Source organism: Podarcis raffonei, chromosome 4, assembly GCF_027172205.1.
Source record: "Podarcis raffonei isolate rPodRaf1 chromosome 4, rPodRaf1.pri, whole genome shotgun sequence".
Lineage (NCBI taxonomy): Eukaryota > Metazoa > Chordata > Lepidosauria > Squamata > Lacertidae > Podarcis > Podarcis raffonei.
In genome coordinates this window covers 1,277,776-1,302,370 of record NC_070605.1, presented here as the reverse complement: position 1 = coordinate 1,302,370, position 24,595 = coordinate 1,277,776, and the positions used below count along the sequence as shown (strand labels likewise).

The following is a 24,595-nucleotide window of genomic DNA, read 5'->3' as shown; positions in this document are numbered from 1 at the left end:
GGGCTTGTGGCCAGGCAACTTGGCCTCCTCCTGTGTGATGAAAGTCCTTTTGGGCATCCTCTTCCAAAACAGCCCGGTCTCGTCACAGTTGAAGACCTGCTGTGGAACGTAGCCCTCCGTCTTCACAACCTCCAGGAACTCCGCTGCAAAGTCTTCAGCCACAGGAACATCAGAACTGGCAGCCTCTCCATGCCTGACCACGCTGTGGATTCCAGATCTTGCCTTGAACCGGTCAAACCAACCTCTGCTTGCCTTGAAGACTCGCCTGAGGTTCCTGGCTGTTCCCGGACGAGGTCTGCGTGCAAGGCCTTGGCCTTCTCACAAATGACGGCCTCAGTCACTGTGTCCCCTGGACGCTGCTTCTCTTCTAACCAGATGAGCAGCAACTTCTCGACCTCCTCCAGAACAGCTGGGCGGTTCTTCACGATCCTGGTGACTCCCTTGGCTGCATCCGTCGCAAGGATCTTCTCCCTCATCTTCAGGATGGTCCCGATGTTCGATGGATTCCTGCCGTACTCCCTGGCGAGGTCTGTCACACGCATTCCACCATCGTGCTTCTGGATGATCTCCTTCTTCATTTCCAGCGTCACCTTCTCCTTCTTCCTCTCCGGCCTCTGCAGCAGCAGTCTTCTTGGGTCCCATGGCAGCACAGCTCCTACCTTTGTAAACTCAGAAAAGAAAAGAAAATCAGAACTTCACTTCCAAAAAATTCAAAAGCACCCAGCCACCCACCACACAGAAATTCAAACCCAGAACCAAGTCCTTGAATTCCAAACACCCCAACCCAAAATCCAAAAACCCCCCAAAAAGTTTTAAAAGTTTAACTTACGAAATGGCTGCAAATCACCAAAGTCTTCAAAATCCTCAAATGGCTGCAAAAGAAGTTTTGGAAAAGCTTTAAAAATCACCAAAGACTTCAAAAACCTCAACTGTTCCCCCAGCCACCCACCCACCACACAGAAATTGCAAGCCCCTCCCCAACTGTTCCCCCAGCCCCTCTCCAACTGTTGCAAACCCCTCCCCAACTGTTCCCCCAGCCACCCACCGCACAGAAATTCAAACCCAGAAATTTTTTTTTAAAAAAACCACATGGCCCAATGGTCACAGAAAATCATAAAAATTCAAAAAAACCCCACACAAGCTCCCAGATTCTTGCAAACCTCTCCCCAACACCAAGTCCTTGAATTCCAAACACCCCAACCCAAAATCCAAAAAACTCCAAAAAAGTTTTAAAAGTTTAACTTACCAAATGGATGCAAAAGAAGTTTTGGAAAAGCTTCAAAAATCAGCAAAGTCCTCAAAAACCTCAAAAAAGGCTACCACACCGCGTGCTATGTGTTGCTCCTCGAAGTTCAAGTCGCAACTGCACCTCTTCAAGCAATGCACCCTGGGTATTAACGGTTTTACGAAAAAGGAAACAAACTTGCAAGACGTTTTCGTCTTGCGAAGCAAGCCCATAGGGAAATTCGTCTTGTGAAGCAACTCAAAAAACGAAAAACTCTTTCGTCTAGCGAGTTTTTTGTCTTACGAGGCATTCGTCTTGCGGGGCACCACTGTAGAAAGGTTCGGTATCTGGGAAAAGATCACGTGCAGAACGCTTCAGTTTGGGCTCAAGTGTTTCATTTATGTATTTTAGAGCATTTACATTCCCTTTGATATTTTTTTAAAATAATATTTATTAAAGTTTTAAAAGTTACAAAAAGAAAAGGTAAGCAAAAACAAAACAATACATCACAATAAGAAAAAAAGAAAGAAAAAGAGGGGGGGGGAGAGAAAAAATAAAATACAGAAAAATAAAATCCATTAAAAAAACACAGCAAATCTTCCCATAACTTACCTTTCATATACCGTATTTTTCCCTCTATTACACGCAGATTTTTTCTCCTAAAAAGTAAGGGGAAATGTCTGTGCGTGTTATTGAGCGAATGTGTGGTCCCTGGAGCTGACAAGCGCGAGTGAAGGCAAAAATCAGGCAAATATCAAATCGTCCGGAGAAGGGAGGAAAGGAGGAAGCTGCTGCTTTCCTGCATTCTGCCTCAGGGTCTTACTGCCCACCCGCTTCTGTTTCCTTACTGTGTTTGCTCAAACGGAACAAAGAGCAGAGAAAACCCCTCCCCTCCAGGCAAGCAGAGCGTCCTTCCTTCTAATTCCTCTCCGTGCGTCTGGGACTCGAAGGCAACATGCAGGTTGGGGGGGGGGAGAGAGAGAGCTGGCTGGCTTGTGGGGGGGGGACTTTTGCCTTCCTTTCCTCCCTCCGGTAAAACCCCTCTCCTGCATTCTTAGCCAGCTGCTTCTCTGCACACTCCTCTCCTTGTCGCTTCTATGTTTTTCCTTCCCTCCCTACTTAAAACGTGGTTCCAATCACGGATCCACATGGATCCTCAGGATCTTTGCATTGAGTCACCCCAAATTCACCATCAGATCACATAGCAATGATCTGATGCAAAAACAGGGCTGCAATGGTGCAAAAACATGGTTACAAAGCACGGATCCACATGGATCCTCAGGATCTTTGCATTGGGTCACCCCAAATTCACCATCAGATCACATAGCATGTCCATGGCTACAGCCTGCACCAAAAAAATCACGCACCCACTGTTGCCTGGGGCTGCAATGGTGCAAAAACGTGGTTACAAAGCATGGATCCACATGGATCCTCAGGATCTTTGCATTGGGCTACCCCAAACTCACTGTCAAATCACATGTCTGTGGCCGCAGCATGAAGCACAAAAATGATACATCCACTGTTTCATTCAGAATTTTTTTTTCTTGTTTTCCTCCTCTAAAAACTATGTGCGTGTTATGGTCAGGTGCGTGTTATCGAGCGAAAAATACGGTACTTGTTTCATTGACCTCCTCACACCTCCCTTTTTTGTATTCTAGTTCAGTTAACATTTCAGCAAATCCTTTCTATCCTTTCCAATTTTTGTCCTGTAATTTATCTTAATATAATGTAACTTTACTTTCCCTCCTTTCACCAATTAACAGTCTGTTTTTTCATAAACCTTTATAACATTTCTGCTAAAACCACATAGCTTCATTCCAACATCCTTCTAACATTCATTAATTTTACAATGTTTCTGTAGATAAGTCTTTAAATTTCTTTCAGTCTTCCTCCACCGACTCTTCTCCCTGGTCTCGGATTCTGCTGGTCATTTCTGCCAGTTCCATGTAGTCCATCACTTTCATCTGCCATTCTTCCAGGGTGGGTAGATCTTGCGTCTTCCAATACTTTGCAATCAGTATTCTTGCTGCTGTTGTAGCGTACATAAAGAAAGTTCTATCCTTCTTTGGCACCAATTGGCCGACCATGCCCAGGAGAAAGGCCTCTGGTTTCTTCTGAAAGGTATATCATCTCCCAGAAAGCCTTAATCCTTGGGCATGTCCACCAAAGGTGAAAGAATGTACCTTCAGTCTCTTTACATTTCCAACATTTATTATCGGGCAAATGATAAATTTTTGCAAGCTTGACTGGTGTCATGTACCACCTGTAGATCATTTTCATTATATTTTCTCTTAAGGCATTACATGCCGTGAACTTCATACCTGTGGTCCATAACTGTTCCCAGTCAGCCATCATAATATTATGACCAACATCTTGTGCCCATAAAATCATAGCGGATTTCACCGTTTCATCCTGAGTGTTCCATTTCAACAGCAAGTTATACATTCTTGACAAATTCTTAATTTTGGGATCTAACAGTTCTGTTTCCAATTTAGATTTTTCCACCTGAAAACCAATTTTTTTGTCCAAATTATATGCCTCCATTATTTGGTAATAATGAAGCCAATCTCACACTCTATTTTTTAATTTTTAAAAACTCTGCAGTTTTAATCTGTCTCCCTCTTGTTCCAAAATTTCCCAATATTTCGGCCATTTGGCCTCCATATTGAGCTTTTTCTGAGCATTCGCGTCCATTGGTGACAACCACCTTGGGGTTTTATTTTCAAGCAAGTCCTTATATCTTATCCAGACATTAAACAGTGCTTTTCTGACAATATGGTTTTTAAACGCTTTATGTGCTTTGACCTTATCATACCACAAGTATGCATGCCACCCAAATACATTGTTAAAACCTTCTAAGTCCAGCACGTCAGTGTTTTCAAGAAGCAGCCATTCTCTCAGCCAACAAAAGGCGGCTGATTCATAATAAAGTTTTAAGTCTGGCAGGGCAAATCCACCTCTTTCTTTAGCATCAGTTAATATCTTAAATTTTATTCGAGGCTTCTTGCCCTGCCAGACAAATCTAGAGATATCTCTCTGCCACTTCTTGAAACAGTCCATTTTATCCAGGATTTGCAATGTTTGAAACAGAAACAGCATCCTTGGCAATACATTCATTTTTATCGCGGCAATTCGGCCTAGCAACGATAACTTCAGATTTGACCATATTTCTAGGTCCTTTTTCACTTCCATCCAACATTTTTCATAGTTATCCTTAAATAAATTCACATTCTTAGCAGTCATATTAACCCCTAGGTATTTCACTTTCTTAACCAGTATTAATCCTGTCTCCTTCTGAAACCTCTCTCTCTCAGACACTGTTAGATTTTTCTCTAAAACCTTAGTTTTCATCTTATTCAACTTAAAACCCGCTACCTGACCAAATTCTTGAATCAGTTCCAATACTCTTTTAGTACTAGATTCTGGCTCCTGTAAAGTCAATACTAAATCATCTGCAAATGCTTTCAATTTGTACTGTTTAGCTCCGACTTGTATACCTTTAACCAATTGGTCCCTTCTAATCATGTTTAATAGAACCTCCAGGACCGATATAAAAAGCAACGGGGAGATTGGGCAACCTTGTTGTGTTCCTTTCTCTATCTTAAATTCTTCTGTCACTACATTGTTCACAATTAATTTTGCCTTTTGTTCTGAGTAAATTGCACCTATACCATTTCCAAAACCTTGACCAACCCCCCTCCCCTGTAAATTCTTCTTCATAAAACTCCAAGAGATATTGTCAAAGGCTTTCTCCGCGTCCACAAATATCAGAACTGCTTTGGTATTAATATTCACTTGTAATTTTTCTAAAATGTTAATTATGTTCCTCGTATTGTCAGACAAGTGTCTGCCCGGGAGAAAGCCCGCTTGATCTTTATGAATTTCTTCTACTAGTACCTTTTTTAGTCTTTTAGCCAAAATATCTGCAAAAATTTTAGAATCCACATTAAGCAAAGATATGGGGCGGTAGTTCTTAAGCTGTGTCTTCTCAGACTCTGTTTTCGGTATAAGTGTACTATAAGCTTCCTTCCACGACTCTGGTGCCCTTTTCCCTTCCAATATTTCATTACAGACTTCCTTTAAAGGTTGTACTAACCATTCTTTCAGGGATCTATAATATCTTGAAGTCAAACCATCCGGTCCTGGAGACTTACCTAATTGCATGTTCTGAATGGCCCCTACTACCTCCTGCTCCGTTATTTTGTAATTCAACATTAGCTTATTTTCTTGAGAGATTTTTTGTAGTCCATTTGTTTTCAGAAATCGGTCAATGTCTATTTCTTTCTGCGTCTCCTGTGTATATAATTGTTTAAAGTACCTCTGGAAACACTTTCTGATCTCCACTGGATTTTGTATATTCTTTCCTTCCACTTCCAGATTTGTAATGGTATTAAGTTTTTGTCTTTTTTTATTTGCCAAGCCAGCAGTTTTCCGCATTTATTTGCTGATTCAAATGTCTTTTGTCTCATCTGTTTAATTTTCCATTCTATTTCCTGGTTCATCATTTTCATATATTGTACTTGATACAACTTTATCTCTTTCAGGATCTCCTGCAACTTTGGTTTCACTCTCAGTTTCTTCTCTCCTTCCTTTCTCCAAAATCTTGTCTTTTTTCTTATTTTGAACTCTCTTCTTAATCGCATTCTGTTGTATCAAAAATCCTCTCATAACCGCTTTGCTTGCGTCCCAAATAACTCTTTTTTTTTAACAGTGGTGTTCATATTTATCTCAAAATAATCTCTCAAAGTTTTTTGGGCCTTCTTTGTCACTTCTTCATTCCTGAACAAAGTGTCATTCATCCTCCATCTGAAGGAACCAGTTGGTGTTAGTTTCATTTCCATCTTCACAGCATTATGGTCGGAGCAAGTTTTAGGGCAAATTTCCACCTTTCTAGTCTTCGGAGCCAGCCCTCTAGTTACCCAAATTTGGTCAATTCTTGTCCATGTCATTTTGGCCTTAGAGAAGAAAGTTCCCTCTCTTCCCAAGGGGTTCTTCATTCTCCAGATGTCAACCAAATCCATATTGTCAGTCATATCGAAAAAGGTTTTTGGTAGTCTGCCATCCTTGGTAACTACCTGTCTCTGTGCCTTGTCCATATTTGTAGACATTACTCCATTCATGTCCCCCATCAGAATCATATTATAATCCATATAGTCCATCAAAGTCTCATGTAACTTTTTAAAAAATTCCGATTTTCCTTTGTTTGGTGCATAGATACCTACTATCAGAAATTTCTCTCCTTGTGATTGGATTTCAATTGCAACAAATCTTCCTAGGTCATCTTTAAATAGAAATTTCGGTGATAGGCTCTCCTTTGCATAAAGTACTACTCCTCTTTTTTTAACTTTGTCTGATGAGATAAATTCAAGTCCCAATCTTTTATTACTCAATACTTTCCTGTGTAGCCTTATCACATGTGTTTCTTGTAGACAAATCAAGTCCAATTGTTCTTTTTTCAATAAATGAAAGACTTTTTGCCTCTTTTCCAGGGAGTTCAGTCCATTAACATTCCAACTTAATGCTTGCAGTGCCATGATGTAGTTACTTTGATTTTCCTCCTACTGCACCCAGTTCTTGCTCTTGTTCTGTCGGTGGTGTTGGTATCACTTTCCCTGGGCTGTCCAGTCCAAAGGGTAGGGTTGCTATGTCCAGTATTGGTGATCTTCCGTCCAGTACTTTCTCTGATTCTCTGTCTGGTGGTCTTCTGTCCACTCCTGGCTCTTTTCCAAGTTCCTTCTGCAGGTCTTCTTCGTAATTACTCAGAAACTTTTCTTTGTCCTCAACTGATCTTATTTTTATTTTCCTTCCTTTAAAACTAAAGGATAGGCCTTGGGGAAATTCCCACCTGAAAATGATTCTGTTCTTTCTCAGCAGGACAACCAGATCTCCATAATTGGACCTAAGGTCCAAAAGATGTTTCGGGATATCTTTGAATATTTCCAGTCTTGACTGCTGTATTACCAAGGTCTTCTGATAGTGCCTACCCAAAATTTTATCTCTGTGTTCTTTAGAGTAATCAAACGGTCTCTTACTCTATTCTTCTTCCCTCCTCTTCCAAGTCTAAAGGCACTCACAATTTTAAATTCTTCTTGTTCCAAATCCAAATCCCAAAACTCTGCAAATTCCTGCATGAGAAAGTCTATCAAACTATCCTTCTCCAATTCAGGTACAGCTCTGATCCTCAAATTTGACTATTTTTCCTTAAGCTCAAACATAGAAAGAATCAACTTGTGGTCCTCAAGTTGCCTCTGCAGATCTGGGACTCTCTGTGTTTCCAATTGTGTTACCTTAACTTCCACGGCAGCAACTTTTTCCCTGGCTTCCTCTGCAGTCTTTCGGATCGAAGTAGATTCCTGTATCAGTTTCTGAATAGTTTCTATGTTAGCATTCACCTTTTGTCCCAAGTTATCACTGCCTTGCCGTGGCAAAGGGGCTTGAAGAACTCAGAGAAGCTATGAACTATGCCGAGCAGGGCACCCAAGATGAACAGGTCATAGTGGAGAGTTTTGACCAAACGTGATCCACCTGGAGGAGGAACCGGCAAGCCACTCCAGTATCCCTGCCAAGAAAACTCCATGGACAAAGACAACAGACATATAAAAGTTATTTATACTTTCTGTATTTAAATCAATTTTAATATTTCCAGCATCCACATTCGCATTAGTAGCATCCACTTTCACATTTGTTGCATCTGCCTTCTTATTGAGCTGCTCCAAGGATTCATTTATCTTACCAATGCAATCGCTAAAGCTTCTTCTGATGACATTCCTCTTGGTTTAGATTGTGTCAGTACGGCTACAGGTGGAACAGAAGGACCAGATGTTGACGCTCTTCGCAAGGACTTCCCAGATCTTAATGTTTTGTCTGGGAATGACAAATCTACTTTTTCTTTCCCATCTGCCATAGCACTTAAAAAGTCCAAGGTCAGTCCCACAGTCACAGAGTTTTATCTTACAAGTGGAAAATTCCCCTGAACCAGCTCTTGTAACAGTTTCAGAAGCTTCCTCTAGGGGGAAACAGTTACAATCTGTACTTATATTGATCCAAAATAGCGTTTTTCAAAACACAGCTCAAATTAGTTTCAATTTTCAGTTATTTTTCCTCCTTTTAAAGATCAGAGTGAGACAATTAAAAACAATGTATCTCTCTTACTGAGCTAGCTGTCAACGAGTGATCTATTCGCCGTCAGTGCACATTTCAAAGTACAGCAGTCTTATTGTCCTGATGGCAGCCTGTTCCCAGGTTCTGAGCGGTGGAATTTTAGCTTCCTTCCCTTTCTCTTGCAGGTAAATAAAGTCCAAAACTCCCCCCTCCTGCTTCCAAGGGGGGGGGGTTTACTATTTTTTGATGTTGAAGAATTAAACCTTTCCGATCGGCTTTCCAAGACTTTAGCTTGCAGCCTCTTTGCTTTGATCTAATTACAAAAAGCAGAAGGCGGACTTCCTGTTTATGCCTTCCCATTAGAGTAGCGAATTGAGTCTTATTTTTTCCCTTTAGAAGTTTCCAAATTGCTTTACTCACGGGTAGTTACTTTTAGAGTCCGATTGTTTACAGGAAAAAGTCAGCGCTTCTCTGGCAACGGCTGTGCGGCTTCGCTCCATGGAAGAAGCAATCGATTCACAGCACCGCGCTGCTCACCCCACTTCGCTCCGGAGCCCCGAAATCGGGTTTCCCTGCGAGTAGGGGAGGCGCAAATGGTGCCCCCCGAATCCCACGTTCACAGGCTTCACCCGCCTGTGATTTTGGGAGGGTCCCCACCTTCGCCGTGGCGGCCAGACCCGGTTCCCATGGAGCAAATTCCTCTTAGTCAGAGGAATTCCACCATTACCGATGGCGCTAACCCGGAAGTCCTTACATTCCCTTTGATGACACAAATTCGTCCCACACCTTTTGCTCACATATTTTGTTCATACCAAAGTTTGTTCTTGGTATGAGCTTTTGTGTGCATGCACGCTTCTTCAAATACCAGCTCATACCAATAACAAACTTAGTTGCTCTCTAAGGTGCTACTGGAAGGAATTTTTTTATTTTGTTTCGACTAAAGCAGATCAACATGGCTACCTACCTGTAACACTGACAAAAGTCATCCTAAGCAAGTTGTGCTTCCTTTTTCTGGTTATTTTGCTATAACTTTTGATTGAGTTCACATAATTGAACAAACTTTGTTGCATTACATTCTTGATTAAATTATCTTTCCATTGATAAATAATTTCACGATATTACTCCAAAAGAAGTGCTGTTATGAGCCGGTGTGATGAGCCATCAAACCTCTGAAATACACCTTCCCCCAGAAGGCTTCCACAATTTTACCACTGTTGTTGTTTAGTCGTTTAGTCATGTCCGACTCTTCGTGACCCCATGGACCAGAGCACGCCAGGCACTCCTGTCTTCCACTGCCTCCCGCAGTTTGGTCAGACTCATGTTTGTGTCTTCGAGAATTTTACCACTACTGTATATCAAACAAAGCAACATTCAACAACCCATCAGAATCTGATAATAAATATGTTGGTTAATGACAAACAACAAAGGTAATGAACACTCACCCAACTCCCTTCAGTTCTTCTTCATTTGTTCCTGAGGCTCTAATCCCTTTTTGTCTCGATTGCAGATTGTGATGAATTGGAAATCGAGAACAAAGGTGACCACAACAACATCCCCAGAGAGGAGAAGCCACGGAAAAATTTGGAGTGTGGAGAGAGATGCAGTCACAGTTCCCATTCTACATCCCATCAAAGAAATCTCATTGGAAAGAAACCCTATCAGTGCATGGAATGTGGAAAGAGCTTCAGTAGCAGCTCCGATCTCACTTCCCATCAAAGAATTCATACAGGGGAGAAACCCTATCAGTGTGTGGAATGCGGAAAGAGCTTCAGTCAAAGCTCCTCTCTTACTTCCCATCAAAGAATTCATACAGGGGAGAAACCCTATCAGTGTGTGGAATGTGGAAAGAGCTTCCGTCAGAACTCCAATCTCACTTCCCATCACAGAATTCATACAGGGGAGAAACCCTATCAGTGTGTGGAATGTGGAAAGAGCTTCAGTCAGAGCTCCGCTCTCACTTCCCATCAAAGAATTCATACAGGGGAGAAGCCCTATCAGTGTGTGGAATGTGGAAAGAGCTTCACTTATACCTCCTCTCTTACTTCCCATCAAAGAATTCATACAGGGGGAAAACCCTATCAGTGCATGGAATGTGGAAAGAGCTTCAGTAAAAGCTCCTCTCTCACTTCCCATCACAGAATTCATACAGGGGAGAAACCCTATCAGTGTGTGGAATGTGGAAAGAGCTTCAGTCACAGCTCCTCTCTTACTTCCCATCAAAGAATTCATACAGGGGAGAAACCCTATCAGTGTGTGGAATGTGGAAAGAGCTTCAGTAGGAACAACCATCTCAATACCCATCAAAGAATTCATACAGGGGAGAAACCCTATCAGTGTGTGGAATGTGGAAAGAGCTTCAGTCAAGGCTCCTCTCTCACTTCTCATCAAAGAATTCATACAGGGGATAAACCCTATCAGTGCATGGAATGTGGAAAGAGCTTCAGTCAAGGCTCCTCTCTCACTTCTCATCAGAGAATTCATACAGGGGAGAAACCGTATCAGTGTGTGGAATGCGGAAAGAGCTTCACTGAAAGCTCCTCTCTCACTTCCCATCAAAGAATTCATACAGGGGAGAAGCCCTATCAGTGTGTGGAATGTGGAAAGAGCTTCACTTATACCTCCTCTCTTACTTCCCATCAAAGAATTCATACAGGGGAAAAACCCTATCAGTGCATGGAATGTGGAAAGAGATTCAGTCAGAGCTCTGATCTCAATTCCCATCACAGAATTCATACAGGGGAGAAACCCTATCAGTGTGTGGAATGTGGCAAAAGCTTCAGTCAGAGTGCCAATCTCACTTCCCATCACAATTCATACAGCGGAGAAACCCTATCAGTGTGTGGAATGTGGAAAGAGCTTCAGTAAAAGCTCCTCTCTCACTTCCCATCAGAGAATTCATACAGGGGAGAAACCCTATCAGTGTGTGGAATGTGGAAAAAGCTTCAGTCAGAGCGCCAGTCTCACATTCCATCAAAGAATTCATACAGGGGAGAAACCATATCAGTGTGTGGAATGTGGAAAAAGCTTCAGTCAGAGCGCCAGTCTCACTTTCCATCAAAGAACTCATACAGGCGAGAAACCGTATCAGTGCATGGAATGCGGAAAGAGCTTCAGTCGGAGCTCCCATCTCACTTCCCATCAAAGAATTCATAGAGGGGAGAAACCCTATCAGTGTGTGGAATGTGGAAAGAGCTTCAATAGTAACTCCAATCTCACTTCCCATCAGAGAATTCATACAGGGGAGAAACCATATCAGTGTGTGGAATGTGGAAAAAGCTTCAGTCTCACTTTCCATCAAAGAATTCATACAGGGGAGAAACCCTATCAGTGTGTGGAATGTGGAAAGAGCTTCCGTCAGAACTCCAATCTCACTTCCCATCACAGAATTCATACAGGGGAGAAACCCTATCAGTGTGTGGAATGTGGAAAGAGCTTTAGTCGGAGCTACTCTCTCACTTCGCATCGAAGATTTCATACAAAGGTTGGAAAAACCATTATACAGCTTTAGGAGAAAGGCAAATCAGCACCTTTTAAACCAGGCCTTTGGCTGATTGACATGTAATGTCCTTTTCAAATGTGGTGGGGAGGGGGGTTACAGATGTGTATTGTGTTTTTATATTGTGCTTTTATGTTGTAACTGTCCTTAGACCTGTGGCTGTAGGGATTAGGAGCCAACTCTTCGAGGCCAAGGGGTCTTTGCCCCCCAATAATATATTTGAGGGGGCCACCCCCCAGTTGATAGGCATTGCCATTCCAATGGCCTGCATGCGTCATGTGATTGATTGTGCTAGGCGGGCCTTACCTGGCCCCCCACCAATATTTTATTCAATTCAGCAGCACTGGGTCGGGTAGTATACAAATTAAATAAAGACATAAATCGCCTTCCTTTGCACGTGTTCCAACTTGTCATTATCCTTATTTATTTTCATCTTTAAAATTTATGTACCCTACATCTGAAGATTTCACACTATAAACATACAGGATGAAAGCATGGCTTTCTCAAAAACATGTAAAGCCAGAGAACTAGAGAGAACCAACTAAGTTCTCAGTGTCACGTTTCATCCTACAAATGCAACATGGGAGGAACCTTCTCTTCATACTCTGTGACGAATTGTGTCCTTTTTCCTGTACCCCCCCCCCACGCTCTTGAATACTCAAAGGCTGGCCCGCCATTTCTGAGAGGCTATGTGGAATTTGGCTTTTCACCTACTGAAGGGAAGTTCTCTTTCTGCACATAAGCTCTTTTATTGCACATAACTGTGGCATTATGGGAAGTCTTGCTATGGGAAGTCTTGCTTCTTTTCTCTGGCATTCTGGGAAGTCTTGCTTATAATCTTTTCTCTGTTTCTGCACACACTGTACAAACTTGTTCCAAACACCAAGACATTCCTTCCTTCCTTGCTCAGTTCATCTCAAGTTCATGATGACCTGTTCTCAATGCATAGCTGACCACATCTACAGAACTTGATTATTATATTCTTTCATGTTATGATCAATCATTAGTAATTGTTTTATGCTATATCAATCTTTAGTTATAATTAATTAGGAGGTTTCATGCTTGTCTAGTCCCAACCTCGTTTCCCAGCCTTTAATCTATCGATGATTAATGTTCACATGTAATTCCCACCTTTCACATGTAATTCCCGCCTTGTACTTATGTTATCCAATCAGCAACAAGTTTCTTTGTGTTTGTATCAACCAATCAGCCACAAGCACACCTGTGGCAATGCTTGTTAATACTCAATAAAAGTGAGACGCCTGGGGCTTGCCCAGTCAGACGCCTCATGTGACACCTACCTCTCGTCTGCCATGATTTTCATTCCTACATCTGGTGACCCCGACGTGATTGCCAGATCCCTTACGCAGCCAGCCCTCATACTTCACTCGACTGGAAAAGTCTTAGCGCGCTATTTTGTGAGTATGGGAGGGGAATTGTCTAAGCTTCAGAAGGTACATGCTAATGAATTACTGCAGCTGGTTAGGCAGAGGGTGGTGGGTGTGCATATTTCTTTAAAAGAGATTGAACAATTGCTATGTGAGATTGCGTGTCAATGTCCGTTCTATCCAGAGACTGGTTCTTTGGAAGTAGAGACTTGGCAAAAGATCGGAAAAACCCTTTTTGCAGAACCGAGGGCTCCGATTCATTGTCTGCTCGCTTGGCAGAAATGTGCAGATGCCGTTGCTAAATTAGGACCCCAGGTCCCCCAGGCGTCTCCTTCGGCCCCTGCTCTTCTAGCCGTTGCAGACAATCCCCCACCTTACCCAAAGCTTTTGCCTCCTTTGCAACCCTGCCAAACCCTCCCTGCGTCTCAGCCACTTTCCTCCCTCACTCCTTCCCTCCCCCCACCGCCTGTTTCAGCTCCTACAGGAGCTGCACGCACTGCACTTACTCAGGCTAGGCAGAAAGGTCTCCTTTCTTTGGAGGAGGAATCTGAGTGGGCTGGTGACATGCCATCAGCTTTCCCCATCACCTACACACACCCAGGCACTGCGCAACAACAGGTGTTGTACGAAACCCTTCCTTATTCTGTAATGAGGGAATTAAGGAGAGCCATTGCTGATTCCGGTTTAAAATCCTCCTATGTAATAGGAATGTTGGAAGGAATAGCAAATGGTTATACAATGCTACCTCAAGACTGGAAGGATCTGATGCGCATGCTGTTGACCCCAGCTCAATATGTAGTTTTTGAAAGTGAATTTAAACATAGCGCATCAGCCCTGTCAGATCAACAGCATACAGCCAATCAACTTTATGGTGCTGGTCCATATGATAATATAACAGCTCAGGCAACGCTGACACCTGTACATTTTAGTCGCACCGCGACCTGTGTACAGCGCGCCTTTCGGAAAGTCCCTGTCTCAGGGCAACCGCTGAGCTCCTTTGTCAATATTAAGCAACAGCATTCGGAGCCTTACCATCAATTTATAGATAGATTGAAAGAATCGGTTAATAGGCAGATTGATAACACCACAGCTCAAAATGAGTTGATGAAAAAATTGGCTTTTGAGAATGCTAACACAGATTGCAAAAAGGCTTTGCAGTCAGTCATCCATCGCGTTAAATATGACCTGGCCGACATGATTCAAGCCTGTGCAGATGTCGGTAGCCAGAGTCATGCGATGTCCTTGCTTGCTGGCGCAATCCAAGCTTCCAATAAGCCTACAGGTAATTGCTTTAATTGTAAGCGCCCAGGCCATTTTGCTAAGCAATGCAGAGCCCCTGGCGGGGGGGCCAACAAGGATGGGGCTGCCAACAAGGCTAGACCTTCCAAAAAATGCCCAAAATGCGGTAAAGGCTATCATTGGGCTAATCAATGCAGGAGTCCGGGAAACTCCATTGCGGTCCCACTCTCGGGCCAGGGCAATTAGAGAGTTTTCCACCTTTAGTTTCAGCTGCTGAAAAATCTTCTAAAAATACACCCTCTGAATTTGCCATTGATTTGATCAATCAAGAGACCAAAGACACTGTTTTACCTGGTGAAATTGTGCTTATGCCCACCCAATTGGCAGGCCCACTACCTCCTAAAGTCGCAGGTTTAATTTTACCCAAATTTTCTGCGGCAAAAGAAGGAATCCAGGTTATTCCAGGAGTTCTGGATCCTGACTATGTGGGCACAATAATGGTTCAATTTTGGAGCCATATGCCCATGCAGTTAAAAAAGGGTGAGTCTTGGGCGCATTTGGTGGTGCTCCCTTCTCATCCTACTGCTTCTATTATGGATAGTAATTTGCACGAGCTCTCTTCTTTCCCTCCACAGCTGTTAGCTGTTATTCAGCGGATTGGTCATCAGAAACTTCTTCGTAAGTATAAAATCAATGGCAAAGTTCTGGAAGGCTTGATTGACACGGGCGCAGACATTTCTGTCATTTCCAGTAATTGCTGGGACCCCACGTGGCCCCTTGAGTCTGCCTCTGCAGTCTGGGGTGTGGGTGGCCCCCAAAATTCTTCCAAAAGCTTACAGTGGCTGCCTGTTTCTGTTACGAAAAAGGAGCAATGCAGCTGGGTGCTCCAGATGGCTGGAAAGCCAAACAGGATGTTGACGTTATGGGACTGTACCGTGGGAACCAGGGACAGTCTATTCTGTGCACTGAGCGCCGGATGTTAGCTCAGAGTGGCACGTGACCCTGTACTGGAAGTACATGGGTGGAGTTATTCTCTCTCTGCAGTTGGTGATGAGAGGGTACAGACATGATTTCTCTGTACTGCTGGAAAGACAGGAATAAAAGCATGTAAATATATTTCTGTCTGTCTCTTTCCCCTCCCTGGGAATGGAGGGAGGGGGAGGAGTGGTGTGTTCTTCTTCACGTTGGGAAGAATCGCCGAGTAAGACCTCGCCTTGATCTTGCCGGGAGTCGCAGACAGGAGGTCAACAAGGATTCAAGCCGGGCACCTGGAGGGTGGCCAATTTCCTCTGACTTTTGGTTTTTATTGGCTTGAATCAACATCTGGTAGCAATGCCGATGGTTTACTGATCCATGGGAATCAGCCTGAGTGGTGAGAGGTCGATGAATCGTTGCCATCCTCTGCACCTAAGGAGATAAAGAAAGCGTCTGCGTGCAGCCAGAAGCTGAACAGACAGCTAGACACCGAGAGGAGTGTTTTCCAGGCAACGGAGCCCAAAAGGTATGCTGATTTTCGGGCTAAAGAGAGTGAACGCAGAAAGGTTTAATTCTCTGGTTCACAAGAGAGCTACGTTTAAGAAAAACAGCTCTCAAAGCAAGGCTTGCATACCAGGAATTCTTGTGGTAGATAAGATTCCCGTCCCGAGCAGGTTGCTAGGCAACGACAGCCAGAAGGCTTGGAAAGTTACTGGCTCAGTCAAAGAGCCTGGGAAGTGGAATTGTTTTGAGAATCCACGCAGCTGTGAAACAGCGTGCAGATTGCCTGCCTGAGAAAGCAGAAAAACAGCCTTTTGAAGAAAGACTTTTGGATTTTACTGGCTTGAGATTGAGATCAAACACTTGGATTCAGAATGAATGCCAAGAAGGGGGGGTGTCACCCTATCCACCTCCCCTGAGTGCCGTGGTTCTGGATGAACACAACCGGCTTGCTGCACTGGAAGTAAAGGACAGGGGGAGGGAGGAACGGAGTTCTAATTCCCCCACCGATGAGGCTACTGGAGAGGATGCTGTAGCTTTGAACGTTGTCCAATGTTACAATTGTGGACAGGCTGGGCATCTTCAGCGGAACTGTAAGAAGCCACGCCAGCCAAAAGGAGCTAAGGGCCGCTCAGCAAAGCCTGAGGCATCAGGCAAAGGTCATACCAAGCCTTCGGTGAAACCTGCAAAGGCTTTGATGGCGAAAGGAACCACGCCAGATGTTGGCAACTCGTTTGTAATTGACGCAGGAAGCACCGTTCATATGTCCCCACACAAAGAACTCTTTTCAACGTTTAAGAAGCAAAGCTTCGCTGTGAAACAGGCCAACGGTCAGGAGCTGGAAGCGACCGGGATAGGGACTGTGTATCTTAAGAGTCTGAACTTGACTATAAACAATGTTTACTTGGTTCCTGAACTGAAGTTCAATCTGCTGAGTGTTTCGCAGATTGCGAAGAGAGGACTGAGACTGTCCTATGATGCTGAGAGCTGCAAGATCTACAAAGATGGAGAGTTATATCTTTCTGCCAGACAGAAAGATGGACTGTATTGGTTGACTTTTGCACAAAGTGATTACATGGAATGTAATTCATCTGTGTCTAACCTAGTTTCTCTTGCAGGTGTGTCCAAGAAGGTCACCGGGGTCAACAGAGCATTTCAGCGAGTGTATGCTGATGTGATTGGTCCTCTAGAACCATCTAGAGGAAATGCAAGATTTTATCTTGTGTGTGTGGATCATTTCTCTAACTTTGTCTGGATTTACGTGTTGAGAAAGCCACAGGAAGCCTTGGAGAGGTTTCAGGAGTTTTGTGACAAAGTTAAGAATATGCATGATGCTAACATTGATTGTCTATTCACAGATGAGAAGCAGATTTTTCTTTTACAGGATTTCCAGAGGTTCCTGCAGAAGAAAGGGATAAGACACAAGGTTGCTGTTTCAGCGGAAGCGTGGAACAGGGGTGTCTGTGTACGGGTGAACAAAGAATTGCAAAAGGGGATGAAAGCGCAATTGCTTAGTTCACATCTGCCACATAAGTACTGGGCGGAGTCTCTAGTGTCGTATAATTATACGTGGATGAGAAAGGTTTCAAAAGAGTTGGGAAGTTCTCCTTTTGAGAAATTGTTCCATAGAAAACCTTCTGTCGCCCATTTCAAGGTTTTTGGGTCTCATGTGAGGACAGAAGCTCCAGGTGGAGTAAAGAATGCCAGAGGCATTTTTGTGGGGTATGAAAAGGGTCTCTACAGAGTAATTTTGTCTGAATATGGTCAGGTGATTCTCACAAAATTTCTAGAGAGTGCTCCTGAACAGGAGAGAGTGATAGTACACACATTTCCCACTGAGGACGATTCAGATGATGATGTTGATTTTACAGATTACAGTGGTACTGAGAGTGACAGTGATAGCTCGGAGAGCTCAGTTGTCACAGTCATCGAGAGGAAATCTCACACAATGGATAGGCCTTCACAGATGAAGGATGAACCACTGTTTACTATTGGAACTGGTTCTCCAAAGAGTCCTGAGACTGAACCAGTGAGCAGAGAGGATCAGCACCTCATACGTAGGTCTGAGAGAGTTACAAAGGGTCAACCACCCAAGAGGTACTCAAAAGAGTTTGCTAACTTAGCTGTTGCATGTGTTGCTGTTGTAAACAACCGAGGACAGGTTGGAGCTGTGTCTAAGTCAGAGACAAAGACACAACAGAGAGTTGCTAGCCAAGGTAATGCAGATGCACTCATTCCTTGGAAGCCAGACAACCAGAGAGGTACACTGGGGAAACCAGTGGCGGGGAGTTCCAAGGGTGGAACTGAAACAACAGGGGAATGTTATGTGTATAACAACTGTTTGTTTTCTTCTCTGGATCACGCTTTGCTTGCCGCAACACGCATTGATTCTTTTGGGGGAGGATGTTACGAAAAAGGAGCAATGCAGCTGGGTGCTCCAGATGGCTGGAAAGCCAAACAGGATGTTGACGTTATGGGACTGTACCGTGGGAACCAGGGACAGTCTATTCTGTGCACTGAGCGCCGGATGTTAGCTCAGAGTGGCACATGACCCTGTACTGGAAGTACATGGGTGGAGTTATTCTCTCTCTGCAGTTGGTGATGAGAGGGTACAGACATGATTTCTCTGTACTGCTGGAAAGACAGGAATAAAAGCATGTAAATATATTTCTGTCTGTCTCTTTCCCCTCCCTGGGAATGGAGGGAGGGGGAGGAGTGGTGTGTTCTTCTTCACGTTGGGAAGAATCGCCAAGTAAGACCTCGCCTTGATCTTGCCGGGAGTCGCAGACAGGAGGTCAACAAGGATTCAAGCCGGGCACCTGGAGGGTGGCCAATTTCCTCTGACTTTTGGTTTTTATTGGCTTGAATCAACAGTTTCTCTGCCTGATAGCTCTGAAACCATTGCATACATCCAGCCCTGTGTGCTGAAAATCCACCTCAATTTGTGGGGACGAGATCTCTTGCAACAATTACAAGCTACCATTCAATTTAATGAGTAAGCTTGCGCTTCCCCTCAGCTGGAAATCCACCAGTCCTGTATGGGTTGAACAATGGCCCATAACGGGAGAAAAGCTGCTTGCTTTAAAACAATTAGTGAATGAGCAATTATTGGCAGACCATATAGAACCTTCCGTTAGCCCCTATAACACCTCTGTTTTTGTCATAAAAAAGAAGAGTGGAAAATGGAGATTTCTCCAAGATCTAAGGAAAATAAACCAAATCCTTGAACCCATGGGGCCTTTGCAGTGTGGTCTGCCTAATCCAAATGTGATTCCACATTCTTATCAATTGGCCATAATAGATTTGCAAGATTGCTTCTTCTCCATCCCCCTACAGGAGAAGGATTGTAAATTCTTTGCTTTTACTGTTCCTGTGTTAAATAATAGTCAACCCACAGAACGGTACCAATGGAAAGTCTTACCGCAAGGAATGTTGAATTCCCCTGCCATGTGCCAATATTATGTGAATCAAGCCGTCCAGCCTTTCCGTCTTCAGTATCTCTAACTTCTTGCCAAATAAAATCACTCTCGTTTCAAGCTGAACAGCTTCGAAAGGAAAAACAGCTTGAAGCAGTCCCTGAGAATTTACTCCTGTGCGTTATTTCCTGCCTTAATATTAATTCCATGATAGTGCTCATTCTCGGTGTTTTGTTTTTGCCTCTTTCTGCTTCCGCTCCTAATAGCAGTGGTTCCTCACCAATAAATGTGTGGGAATCTTTCGCAAAAACCCTCAATGTTTCTTCCTTTTGCCTAACTGAACAGGTATCCATAGGTGAAATCCTTGGTTCCTGTCTTATCCCTGTTTGTCATGACCCTCTCGATATACAAAATGATACCTGGTTTTATTCATCCCTACCCCAAAACGATTCTCTCCGCACCCTTGGTTATTCCGCTTATTCTACCTGGGGTAACCAAGTTCGCCGACGTCCATCTCTGGCCATTGATTTATCGACCCCATACGTGGCCTCTTTTAATGTTACTTGTGCCCGTATGGTGAATTGCACAAAAACCAATTGTGTGAAAATGGGAAAGGATAATTTTAATTGCTCTGATTATGTAAATCTTTCTTATGTATATAAATATACAGAGCTGCCTGAAGGCTGGTTCTGGTCGTGTCCAGGCTATACATTTAATTATATTCCTGCAAACATTAGCCATGGCACACCTTGCTGTTTAAGCCGCTTGTCTATCATATTACCCAAAAAGCATCATTTGTCGCGGTCTCGATATCGCCGCTCTGTGGAACTGACTAATGATTGTGATGATTCTGTTTCTCTCCCTAGCAGATCTGAATATATTTCTCTAGCTGTCTCTCTCTTAGGAGTCCCTGGATTGGCTGCACGGAATAGCATGAACATTAACTCTTTAGCTTGCTCCGCAGCGAAAGCTCTGAACTTTACCTCACAAGCGCTTCATCTTCTGAATAAAGAGCAGAATGAACTCCAGCATGGTCTCCTCCAGAACCGCGCTGCTATCGATTATCTATTGATGCTTCATCATTATGGCTGTGAACAAGTGGCCGACATGTGTTGTTTTAATATCACAGATAATTCTAAAGCCATTCAACGCCAAATCTCTCATTTGCAAAATCTTACACACCACATTAAACAAGATGTTGGATTTTCTGGCCTCTGGGATTCTTTCACCCAGTGGCTTACCGCTTGGTTGCCAAACTTTACTTGGCTTCGTAGTCTTTTTCAATATGCCATTGTCATTGTATGTATATTAATTTTGTTCTGTTGCTTCCTCCAATGCATTCCTGGCCTCATAAGTCTTTTCTCTCGGCTTCTCTCTCCCCCTCAACCACCCAATAAAATCCTTGCTGCCTATTATGCGAAATGGCAACACCAACAGTAAAATTTTAGGGGAGATGTGAGCAGACTATTTTGGGCATGCACTGGCATACCACGTATCCCGAAATATTTTTTGTCCCATCGACCCTGGCAATATTATTTTGGGCATTCGCTGGCATACCACTAATCCTGAAGTACTCTTGCCTTATTTACCGGGTTGCCTTACCTCGCAAACAAGAAAAGAAAGGGGGAGATGAAGGGAAGTTCTCTTTCTGCACATAAGCTCTTTTATTGCACATAACTGTGGCATTATGGGAAGTCTTGCTATGGGAAGTCTTGCTTCTTTTCTCTGGCATTCTGGGAAGTCTCGCTTATAATCTTTTCTCTGTTTCTGCACACACTGTACAAACTTGTTCCAAACACCAAGACATTCCTTCCTTCCTTGCTCAGTTCATCTCAAGTTCATGATGACCTGTTCTCAATGCATAGCTGACCACATCTACAGAACTTGATTATTATATTCTTTCATGTTATGATCAATCATTAGTAATTGTTTTATGCTATATCAATCTTTAGTTATAATTAATTAGGAGGTTTCATGCTTGTCTAGTCCCAACCTCGTTTCCCAGCCTTTAATCAATCAATGATTAATGTTCACATGTAATTCCCACCTTTCACATGTAATTCCCGCCTTGTACTTATGTTAACCAATCAGCAACAAGTTTCTTTGTGTTTGTATCAACCAATCAGCCACAAGCACACCTGTGGCAATGCTTGTTAATACTCAATAAAAGTGAGACGCCTGGGGCTTGCCCAGTCAGACGCCTCATGTGACACCTACCTCTCGTCTGCCGTGATTTTCATTCCTACAACCTACATTCTGGGAGAATGTTTCCATTTTTTTTAAATGATATTTATTACTTTTAAAAATTACAAAAAAGAAAAAGAAAAGAAGATAAGAGAGAGAGGAAAAAAGAAAAGAAAAGAAACACAATACAGTGCAAAACACAGCCTAAACACATTAACCTAAACACATTAAACTAAACAAAACCCTATCCCCAACCCTAACCCTTAATAAAACAAAACAAAAACAGTTTAAAAACATACATCACACCTTTTCCATATTCTATCTTTCATTCCCTTGTTTCCTCGACCTCCTCACACCTCCCTTTTTGTATTCCACTTCTATTAATTGTTTCAGCAAATCCTTTCCATCTTTCTCTATTTTCTATCATATTCTAAATATCTTAACATATTTTTTAACCTCATTTTCCATTAAAACTAAAATACTTATATATGCTTAACTCCTTATAACATTTCTGCTAAGGCCATAAAGTTTCATTCCACCATTTTTCTATCACTCATTAATTTTACAGTATTTTTATATATAAACTTTAAATTTTCCAATCTTCTTCCACCATCTCCTCTCCCTGGTTTCGGATTCTGCCAGTCCTTTCCGTCAATTCCATATAGTCCATCAACCTGGAGATCTTATGTCCGAGGCTCTTAACTCTTTTCCAAGTCCCTTCTGCAGGTCTTCTTCATATTCTTTAATGCTAACGAGCAGATCTCGGGAAGACTCCAACCTAACAATACTTTTATTCCTTCTGGACAGGTCAGCCAAATTTCCATAGTTGAAGCTAAGGTCCATAAAGTGTTTCAAGACACGTTTCAAAATTCCTCCAAATCCAAAGGCCCCCAGAACTTCAAACTCCCAGAAGTCAATTAATCCCTGCATAGAGGGATCTTTCCAACTTTCCTTCTTCAGTCCAAGCCGAGTTCTGATCTTCAAAATCTGACTTTTTCTAGATTCAATCATAAAAGGCCTCCACTTGTAGTCCTCAATTTGCTTCTGTAAGACTGAGGATCCCGCTTGTATCACTTTAGGTTCAACAACAACAGCTTTCTTCTTCTCCACAACTTGTCCTGCCAAAGTAGATTCCTGTACCAAGTCCTGAATTGTTTCTGTATTGGTGCTCACTTTTTGTCTCAAATTAGTCACTTTTTGTTCCAAGTTGTCAATTTTAAAAGACATGTCATCTGTCTTCTTATGAAGCTGTTCCAGCTTATCTTACATAATGCCGTCACTATGGCTTCTCCTATCAACATTTGGAATGGTCCAAGGTCAATCTCTGGTTCTCACAATTTCTTATCTCACAGCTGGCGATTCCCCAGTTACACTCCTGTAACAGTTTCAAAAGCTCCCTCTAGAGGGAAACAGTCTCCACTTGTATCAATCTTTTCAAACACAACTCAAGCCATAAAGATAGTTTCAATTTTCAGTTACTTTTCCTCCTTTTTAAATGCAGAAGAGGACAATAGAAACAGTATCTTTCTTTTGTTTAGCTAGCTGTCAAATACGTCCTGTTCGCAGTCAATGAACTCTCCCAAAACTTCACTCTTTCTGGCAGCCCTTTTCCAGGTTCAGAGCAGTGGTAATTTGATTTTTCACTCTCTCCTGCAGGCTCGCTAAGTCCAAAATTTCCCCCCTCTTCTCCTGCCTCCAAGGGGGGTTTTGTAATTTTAACCGATGGAAATTTAATCCTTTGCCAAAAGCTTTCAAAGACTTTCGCTTGTAACGTCTTTGCTTCAATCTATTTACAAAAGGGGAAGGCGGACTTCCTGTTTAAGACCTTCCCGTTTCGGTGCCAAATTAAGGTATTTAAAGATCCAATTTTCCGTTCTACTAACGGGTAGTTGTTTAAAATCCAATTGTCCACAGGAAAAAGTCAGCGCTCTCCGGCAACAGCAATGCGGCTTCACTCCGTGAAAGAAGCAGTCAATTCGAAGCACCGCGCCACTCACCCCACATCGCTCCGGATCCCCTAAACAGGGTTTCCCCGCGAGTAGGGGAGGCGCGAAAGGTGCCAGCCGAATCCCAAGTTCACAAGCTTCTCCCGCTTGTGATTTCAGTGGGTCTCCACCTTCGCCGTGGCGGTCAGACCCTGCTTTCCACGGAGCAAGTTCCTCCCGATCGGAGGAGCTCCGCCATTGCCGGAGGCGCCAACCCGTAAGTCCTGGGAGAGTGTTTCCATGACAACCCCCCCTCTCTTTGCTCTAGGCCATCTTCCAACCCTGGCAGCTGTTTAGAATCAGAAGCTTCCTGTATCCTGACATCAGTGTTTATATAGAAAAGAAATAAAAATGTTAACTAATACCAAGAAAGGACAGCCAAACCCAACACTCCTTACTTTAACGGCAAGATGCCACTCCGTAGTTGACTTTGAAGTTAATGCTGAAGTGAAGGAATTAATTATAGCTATGGAGAAGCCAATCAGCAACAAATTGGAACAAAACTCCTAATTACTTATGGACTCCTCAGGTCAACTAAAAGATTTAACTATTAAGAATCTAGAAAAAGAAAAATCAGTCCAGGACTTGAAATCAAGAGCTAGTAAACAAAGGAAACCCAAGAAAAAACTACAAAACAAATATAAAGAGCTGAAAAAAGAACAAGATGCAATAAACGGTGATATTGCAAAACAAAAGAATACAGGAAGAAAGGCTTGGTCAAATAGCAATCTTAGAAATGCATCATAGAGATTTGTTTTTTTTGTTTTTTTAAGTAATATTTATTGGGGTTTCAAAAAGGTTTACAGAAATAAAAAAGAGAAAGAAAAAACAAAAAAAATACATAGTACAGAGAAAAATATATATAAAAACAGTTAAAAACACATCCAACTTTCCATATCTTATTTTCATTTGCTTGTTTCCTTGACCTCCTCACACCTCCCTTTTTTGTATTCTAGTTCCGTTAGATATTTCAGCAAATCCTTTCCACCTTATTTTTATCTTAATAGTTTATCTTAATATATTATAGCTTTACATTCTGGCCTGTTAACAATCCACTTTTACTTAATCCTTTATAGCATTACTAC

At 42.7% G+C, this 24,595-nt stretch overlaps 2 protein-coding genes and 1 pseudogene across 6 annotated transcripts in view; 2 read left to right on the top strand and 1 right to left on the bottom strand.

Annotated features, from left to right (window-relative positions):
• Nucleotides 1-24,595, bottom strand: part of LOC128412017 (zinc finger protein 420-like) — a 983,187-nt gene that overhangs the window by 676,124 nt on the left and 282,468 nt on the right. The gene's annotated exons all lie outside the window — the stretch shown is intronic.
• Nucleotides 1-24,595, top strand: part of LOC128412029 (zinc finger protein 91-like) — a 78,353-nt gene that overhangs the window by 2,281 nt on the left and 51,477 nt on the right. The gene's annotated exons all lie outside the window — the stretch shown is intronic.
• Nucleotides 1-24,595, top strand: part of LOC128412185 (zinc finger protein 420-like) — a 56,088-nt pseudogene that overhangs the window by 15,480 nt on the left and 16,013 nt on the right.